We start from the raw sequence: 7893 nt of genomic DNA on the forward strand, positions 1-7893 counted from the left end.
AGCGCCACCTAGACACACAGCGACCGAGATCAGGGCCCCGTCGGGCCAGGCGCTGCCCAGACACACAGCGACCGAGATCAGGGCCCCGTCGCGCCGGGCGCTGCCCAGACACAGACCCTGCCCCGAAGTGCTCACAGTCTAAATACACAAAGGGCCCTGAGAAGATCAGTGGCTGAGCTGGGATGAGAACCGAGGTGTCCAAATTCCCACTCCAGTGCGCTATCCACTAGACCATCACTCATCTCTTCCCTAGTTCTTCCTCTATTGCAGCGTGTGTGTGTGGGGGGGGAGGGGAGCAGTATGTGTGTGCGCGCAGGGGGTTGTGTTCTCCAGTTCTTTGCCCCCATGGGAGTGCCCGACAGCATGCCCTCTGCTGGTGGTGTTGCCCCATGCATGCCGCCCAGTCGGCTTTTTTAATTGCACTCGACGGGATAGAATCACAGGGTGAGAAGGGACCGCAAGGGTCATCTAGACTAACCCCCTCACAAGGTGCAGATTTGTTGGGTCTAAACCACCCAAGACAGATGGCTCCAGCCTCCTTTTGAAACCTCCAGTGAAAACGATCCCCCCGCCCCTCGCTCCCCAAAGGCGTCTGTTCCATTGTCCTACTGTTCTTACAGCGAGGGGAGATTTAATCTAGATCGGCTGGGCTGTGGTTTGAACCCACTGCCCCTTGTCCTGCCCTCTGCGGCAGGAGAGAACAACTTTTCTCCATCTTTCTGATGGCAGCTTTCCAAGTATTTGAAGACCGCTATCCTGTCCCCCTTTCATCTCCTCTTTTCCCAACTAACCACACCCAGCTCCTTCAGCCTTTGCTCAGACGGCTTGTGTTCCACCCTTTGATCATCTTTGTCGCTCGCCTCTGGATCCTTTCCAGCTTCTCTACATCCTTTCTATACATTGATGACCAAAATTGGACACTGTTCTCCAGCAGAGCGGTACTGTCACCTCCCAGGACTTGCAGGCTATGCCTCGGTTAACGCAACCTAAAACTGCACTTGCTTTTTTTTACAACAGCATCGCGTCGCTGACTCATGTTGAGGTTGGGATCCATCCACCACAACTCCCAGCTCCTTCTCAGCAGCGCTGCTGCCAAGCCAGTTACCCCCTATTCTGCATTTGGTTTTTCTTCCCTAACGGAAGCACCTTCCATTTGTCTGTGTTGAATTTCATTGTGTTGTCTATAGCCCAGTTCTCCAATTTATCAAGATCCCTCTGAATCTTAGCTCTACCCTCCAAAGTATTGGCAACACCCCCTACCCCCCGCACCACCACCAGCTTTGTGTCACCTGCAAATGTGGTCAGTCTGCTCCCTCTATACCTACATCCAGGGCATTAATAAAGATGTTAAACAACACCAAACCCAGAACAGATCCCTGGGGAACCCCCCTCGAGACCTCCCTCCAACCCGACATCGTTCCATTCCTCCTTACTCTTTGTTTGCAGCTGTTTAACCAGTTATGTATCCACTTAATGGTAGTTCCGCCGAGCCCACATTTCTCCAGCTTAGTTATCAGAATGTCACGGGGGACTGTGTCAAAAGCCTTGCTGAAGTCCAGGTATATGACATCCACCGCATTCCCCCATCCACCAAACCAGTTACCCCGTCAAAGAAGGGAATCCAGCTGGTTTGGCAGGATTTGTTCTTGGTAAATCCAAGCTGGCTGCTAGCAATCACCCTTCAGCCTGCTGGCGATCACCCCTTCAGCCTGCTGGCATTCGCCAATGGCATGTTTGCTACATGGCTCTAGCAGCTCCCAGGTATCGAAGTCAGGCTGACTGGTCTATAGTTCCCCGGCTCCCCCTTTTAAAGATGGGCTTTACATTGGCCCTTCTCCAGCCTTCCGGGACCTCTCCTGTCATCCATGCGTTTGTATCATTGCCAGCAGCGCCGAGATTTCTTCGGCTACTTCCTGCAGTGCCCTGGGTGAACAGTGTCCAGCCCTGCTGATTTGACTTCATTCAAATTGGTCAGAAGATCTGTGACGTGTTCTTGACTTTATCCCGATCTGCTGCCCTTCCCCTTTATTGTCTGTGGTCATCCGGTCACATGTGATAGACTGAGGCCAGGTGGGCATTGAGCAGCTCTGCCTTCCTATCATCTCCCGTTCCCAGCTCACCTTCTCCACCGAGCAGCGGCCCCACGCTGCCCGTGATCTTTCTTTTTCGCCTGACGTATTTGAAGAACCCCGTCTCGTCGTCTCTAACCTTCCTTGCCAGCTGTAGCTCATTCCTCGCCTGGGCTTTCCTGATCTTGCCCCTACACGCTCGCGCTATTCCCACGTATACGTCCTTGGTGCCATAACCCTCCTCCCATTCCCTGCGTGTATCCCTTTGGGTTTTTAGATCGCTAAAAAGCTCCTTGTGCAGCCACATTGGCCTCCTGTGGCTTTTTTAATCTTTCCTCTGCATCAGAATAGCTTGATGATGAGCACCTAGCATTACCCCTTTTAGGAACTGCCAGCCCCCCTTCGACTCCTTTTCTTCCTAATTGGTCTGTCCATGGGCCCTCGCCTGCTATTTCTCTGAGTCGGTTGCAATCCACCCTTCTGAAGTCCAGTGTCCTTGTTTTGCTGTTCTCGTGCCCTCCTTCCCGTAGGATCTTGAATTCTATCAGATCCTGATCACTTCCTCCCAAGTTCCCGACCACCTTTGCCTTCCCAACGAATTCATCCCTGTTGGTCAAGACCAGATCCAAAATGGACGACCCCCGAGTTGTTCTCGACCTTCTGAATCAGTCCCCTCCAGGCGCTAAGAATTTGGGGGATGGATTATGTTTGGCTGTGATAGTCTTCCAACAGACACCAGGGACCCCTCAGCCTGGGGCCGCGGACGGGAACTCCCAACACCACTACCCTCCTCCTCAGGCCCCCACCCAGGAGTAACCTGGGGGGAGGGGGGCGTTCCAGGGTGATGTTGCCGTGGCAGCTGCAGGAAAGGTCAGGGGTGTGGGTAGCAACACCCACCTGCCGCTCTCTCTGTATGGGATCAGAAAGGGGGGCCCAGCGAAAAGGGGCAATTTAATACATAGGGGAGAGGCAACATGGCCCAGTGGGCAGAGCACGACGCTGGGACTCCAGAGACCTGGCTTCTAGTCCTGTGTGGCGTTGAGTATCACAGCCCTGCTCCCTGCCTCAGTTTCCCCTCCCACCCTTTGCCAATGTATACAGTGAACCCTTCAGGGCAGGGGCTGTCTCTCACTCTGCACCTGGGCAGCATCCGGCCTGAGGCGGGGGCTCCCGATTTTCGCTGGGGCCTCCACCATAACAACAATAAGCGACACAGAGAGGTTAAGGCCAGACACCCCTGGGAGTAACCTGGGCGTGGGGGGAAGTTACAGGCCTTGCTCCTGGCGACCTGACAAGCCACCTCAGCATACAGACAGAAGAGGAAGGGTACCAGGGACAGAAAAATCTGATGGAATCTGACTAATTAAGGGTGTCATTAAGGGTTAATTAAAAAAAAAACCCGATCAGCTGCCACTTACTTGGTATAACTGAGACACGGATCCTGTATAGACATACACACACACCCTGCAATAAGAGCGCCAGGGAGTCATACCAGTATAGCTACAGTGTCTGGGAAATTACCCATCTATCCTAGGAACTTATATGGTGCCCATCACTAAAGTATCTGAGCACCTCATAATCTTTAATGGATTTATCCTCATAACGGCTGTTATCCCCATTTTAAAGAGGGGGAAACTGAGGCTCGGAAAGCCTAAATGACTTGCTCAAGGTCACGCAGGAAGTCAGTGGCAGAGCAGGGCATGGACCATGGGTCTCCCAATGCCTAGACTAGAGTCCTAACCACTGGGCCACCCTGCCTCTTATAGCCAAGCCTTTCGACAATCATGGGGCTGACTTTCCCCCTCCCCCAAGGGAACGTGGGCTGGTGGTTAAAGCCCAGAGCTGCACCTCAGGGCTCCTGGTTTCTAACCCACAACCCTGGACAGGACCTTTGGCCTCTCTGTGCCTCAGTTTCTCCCCCATGAGAAAAACGCTCACCTCCTCCCGGGGTGGGTGGGAGCATAATTAATGGCCATAAACCGCACTTCAGGAGCTGGGGCGTAGACCCTCCCCCTCCCCCCCTCCCCCGAAGAGAACCACTGACATCAATTTGCACAAGGGGTCCAGCCCCGATTCTGTGTCTGCAAAGGGCTTTGGGAGTCACTGGCCAGCAGGGACTAAGAGGGAGGGTAAAGGGTTAAAAAGGCACCATGATGCCCAAGGAGACACAGGCTCCACCCAAGGGCTGCCAGTGGCGAGACCAAGGGGAGCGTCCAGCAAGGGAATAAACCCTGAGTTTAGGGATCAAATTAGGGCAGGGACCGTCTTTCTGTTCTGTGTCTGTACAGCCCCTCGCACAGTGGGACCGCCTAGGCGCTACCCTAATACATCTAATAGCAATAAAAAGATACAGCCCCTAGCACAATGGAAGCGGCTAGGCGCTACCGTAATACACCTAATAGCAATACAAATGTGCAGCAGCTGGCAAAATGGGGGCCTGGTCCATGACTGGGGCTCCTCAGTGCTACCGTAATACACCAAATGCACAGTGACTAGCATGGACACCAGCAAACACCACAGCTCCTGCTGGGGAGATGCACGTGAGCCAGGTTGCGGGGGCGGGGGGAACTGCGGGAGGGATCAAGACGGGGACGAGAGCCTGAACAGCCCCCCTCCCCCGTGCACACAATCCACAGAGTCAGAACAAGGCTGCGCGGCCGCAAGCACTATCCACTGCTCCCGGGTTCGAGGTCGAATGGTGAGTCAGTGGCAGAATACAGCAGTCCTGGCTCGCAGCCCCCTGCTCTAACCACTAGACCCCACTCCCCTCCCCGAGCTGGGATAGAACCCAGGAGTCCTGGCTCCCAAGCCCCTGCTCTAACCACTAGATCCCACTCCCCTCCCAGAGCAGGGGATAGAACCCAGGAGTCCTGGCTCCCATCCCCCCTGCTCTAACCACTAGACCCCACTCCCCTCCCAGAGCAGGGGATAGAACCCAGGAGTCCTGGCTCCCAAGCCCCTGATCTAACCACTAGCCCCCACTCCCCTCCCAGAGCTGGGGATAGAACCCAGGAGTCCTGGCTCCTAAGCCCCTGATCTAACCACTAGACCCCACTCTCCTCACAGAGCTAGGAAGGGGGTACTCAGGATACAGAGGGTCGAGCGAGCTGCCTCCCCTCTTTTTCTGCCCCTCCCTCACTTCCCCCCCAGCCACATTTGCCGAGGTGCGAACTCCCCGTTGGCGCCTCACAATTTTCCACATCCCACCCGCTGCGTGACCCAGTGAGCCCCTGGCCCTGGAGCGGGGGACAGGGCCGTTCAACGCAGAGCCAGCGGAGTATAACTCCGGGCCAGCCCCAACATCCCCACACGGATGCAAATGCTGCGGCTGCAGCCCCCCCCACTCCTCCCAGCCACCCCCTCTAGGGCAGCAGCAGGGAGGAAGCTGCCCCACCCCCGCAGCGCTGGCAGAAGGGGGCAAGGACTCCCATAAGTAGCTCAGGGCCTTTTCTTTGCCTCTTCCCCTTAAGCCAGATGCCTCAGCTGGAACCGCCCCCGCCCCCAGGGCACATCCCAGCTTGGCCAGGGGTTCCCATGGAGGGACATTCACCCCACCCCCCATGCTTCTCAGCTCCCCCTGCTCTTGGCTTCAGGCCACCCTCCCAGCGGCTGACGCTCACCAGGAATCCAGGTTGCACCCGACCCCGCCGTGAGCAGCGCTTCCTGCCAGGCTGCTGGTCCTGGTGGCTTGTCTGCCACACGCACCCGTAAGTGTCCAAATGTTTCAGGTTTATCCTGGGATCTCAAAGCACTTCACAAAAATGGGTCCAGGATCACTGCGCCTGTTTTACAGATGGGGGAAACTGAGGCACGGTGGGACGTGACTCGCCCTCTTGATAGTGAATCAGGGCCGTGCTCAAAACAGAACTCAGCAGCAGCCCTCCTGACTTGCAAGACCATTGATTTACTCTACTAGACCCCACCCCCCTCTCAGAATCAGGGACGGAACCCAGGAGTCCTGGCTCCCAGCCCTTCCCTCCTCCCTCCCCACCCCCCAGCGCAGGTGCACACACCACAGAGTCTATCTCTCGCTAACCCTGAGCTCATGTTCCTTCTCTAGATAACCTGAGGCAAGTGGGGGGGTGCATGAAATTAACTTGGTATGTTAATTTCACATTTTACACTCTAGGCACACGCACGGCCCATCTGGATTTTGATCATTTATGAGAAATTACAAAATTACACTTTAAAAAAGGAACATTTCAGAGCCCGAGTGGGTCTGAGCTGGTTTCCTTCCCGCACGAGCGGGAACTCCCGATCAGAACACCCCCAAACTGGCAGGAACATTAGGTCAGGATCCAGACGCTGTCACTGGCCCTTCGCCTCCCAGGCTGACCCAGACCGCGGGCTCCACGCACTCTGGCATAGTATGAGCCCAGTTCTCCATCCACCTGCACCTTGTGCCACCACGGGCACCAGTGCAAACTGGGGAAGTGGTGCTCTCCCACCCACTTTGCACTGGTGTATCGTACATGTAAGATCCTCGTCATCACAAATTGCTCGTTCCTCTCCATAGTGTGGCTCCTAACGACCTCCCCCCCATCTTTGCTGTGATACCCGAGTGCCTCGCCATCTTTCACGTAGGTACCCTTGCGGCCCCTCTGTGAGATAGGGAAGTGCAGATGGGGAAGCGAGCAGTACGTCTAGGCTGGTGCCAGTAGTGTAATTCCCAGCTCAAGCAGACATACCCGCGCCAGCTCTGATCAATCGAGTGTGCTAAAAATAGCGTGGTCGCTGCAGCGGCATGGCTGGCAGGGGAGGCTAGCTGCCCTGAGCATCTACGCTGGGTTTCAGAAAGGATCGTACTTGGGGCTCACATCACCACGGGTCCACGGCTATATTTAGTGTGCTAATTCGACCAGAGCTAGCCCGGGTACGTCTACTCCTCCAGCTCCCGCATAGACATATCCAGAGAGACTAAGGGATTGTCTACACAGGCAAACTGAACAGAACAGCGCCCTTCCAAAGTGGAGTAATTATTATTTTATTGCTACTAGGTGTATTACGGCTGTACCTAGGAGACCCAGTCATGGACCAAGAGCCCATTGTGCCAGGCACTGTACATTTTTATTACTATTAGGTGTATTACGGCTGCACCTAGGAGCCCCAGTCATGGACCAAGAGCCCATTGTGCCAGGCACTGTACATTTTTATTACAATTAGGTGTATTACGGCTGCACCTAGGAGCCCCAGTTATGGACCAAGAGCCCATTGTGCCAGGCACTGTACAAACACTGAACAAAGAAGATGGTAGGTTTTGTTTTGATAATTCCTGCAAAATTTTTTACAACAATCGACACATTCTGGCAAAAGGTTCCGGTCGAACCAGCACTTCCCAGCAGCAGAATGCCGTACAACCAACTCCAGTCCACACCGACCCCCCTGAGACGGCAATATCTCGAGCAGTGAGGCAGATCCTTTCAGCAAAGGTCAAAGTGCAGCTGGAACCCCAACCCCAGATTCAGCCTTCGGGGTCCCAGCCAGCCACGCCAACACCACGGAACACGTCCAAGCTGACAGCAGGAAACACACAGACCTGGGATAAGCTTCAGTGCCCTTGGGGGAAGTTGGAGCGACTGTCACAGCAAGAGGGGGCTGAGAGTTAGGACTAGAGAAACAGAGCGAGATTTCTGACCATCTCAGTGCACTCAGGTTCCAGGCAGGACTCAGGGTGATAAAGTTGGACCCAGTTTATACCCAGAGCAGCCCTATTATTATTATTAGTTATTTGCATAACCACAGCATCTAGAAGCCTTAATCAGAGATCAGGACCCCATTGTGCCATGAGCTATACATACTAATTGCTATTAGGTGTATTACGGTA

The sequence above is a fragment of the Terrapene carolina genome, unplaced genomic scaffold, assembly GCF_002925995.2.
Source record: "Terrapene carolina triunguis isolate 2854851 unplaced genomic scaffold, T_m_triunguis-2.0 Scaffold517, whole genome shotgun sequence".
Taxonomy (NCBI): Eukaryota; Metazoa; Chordata; order Testudines; family Emydidae; genus Terrapene; species Terrapene triunguis.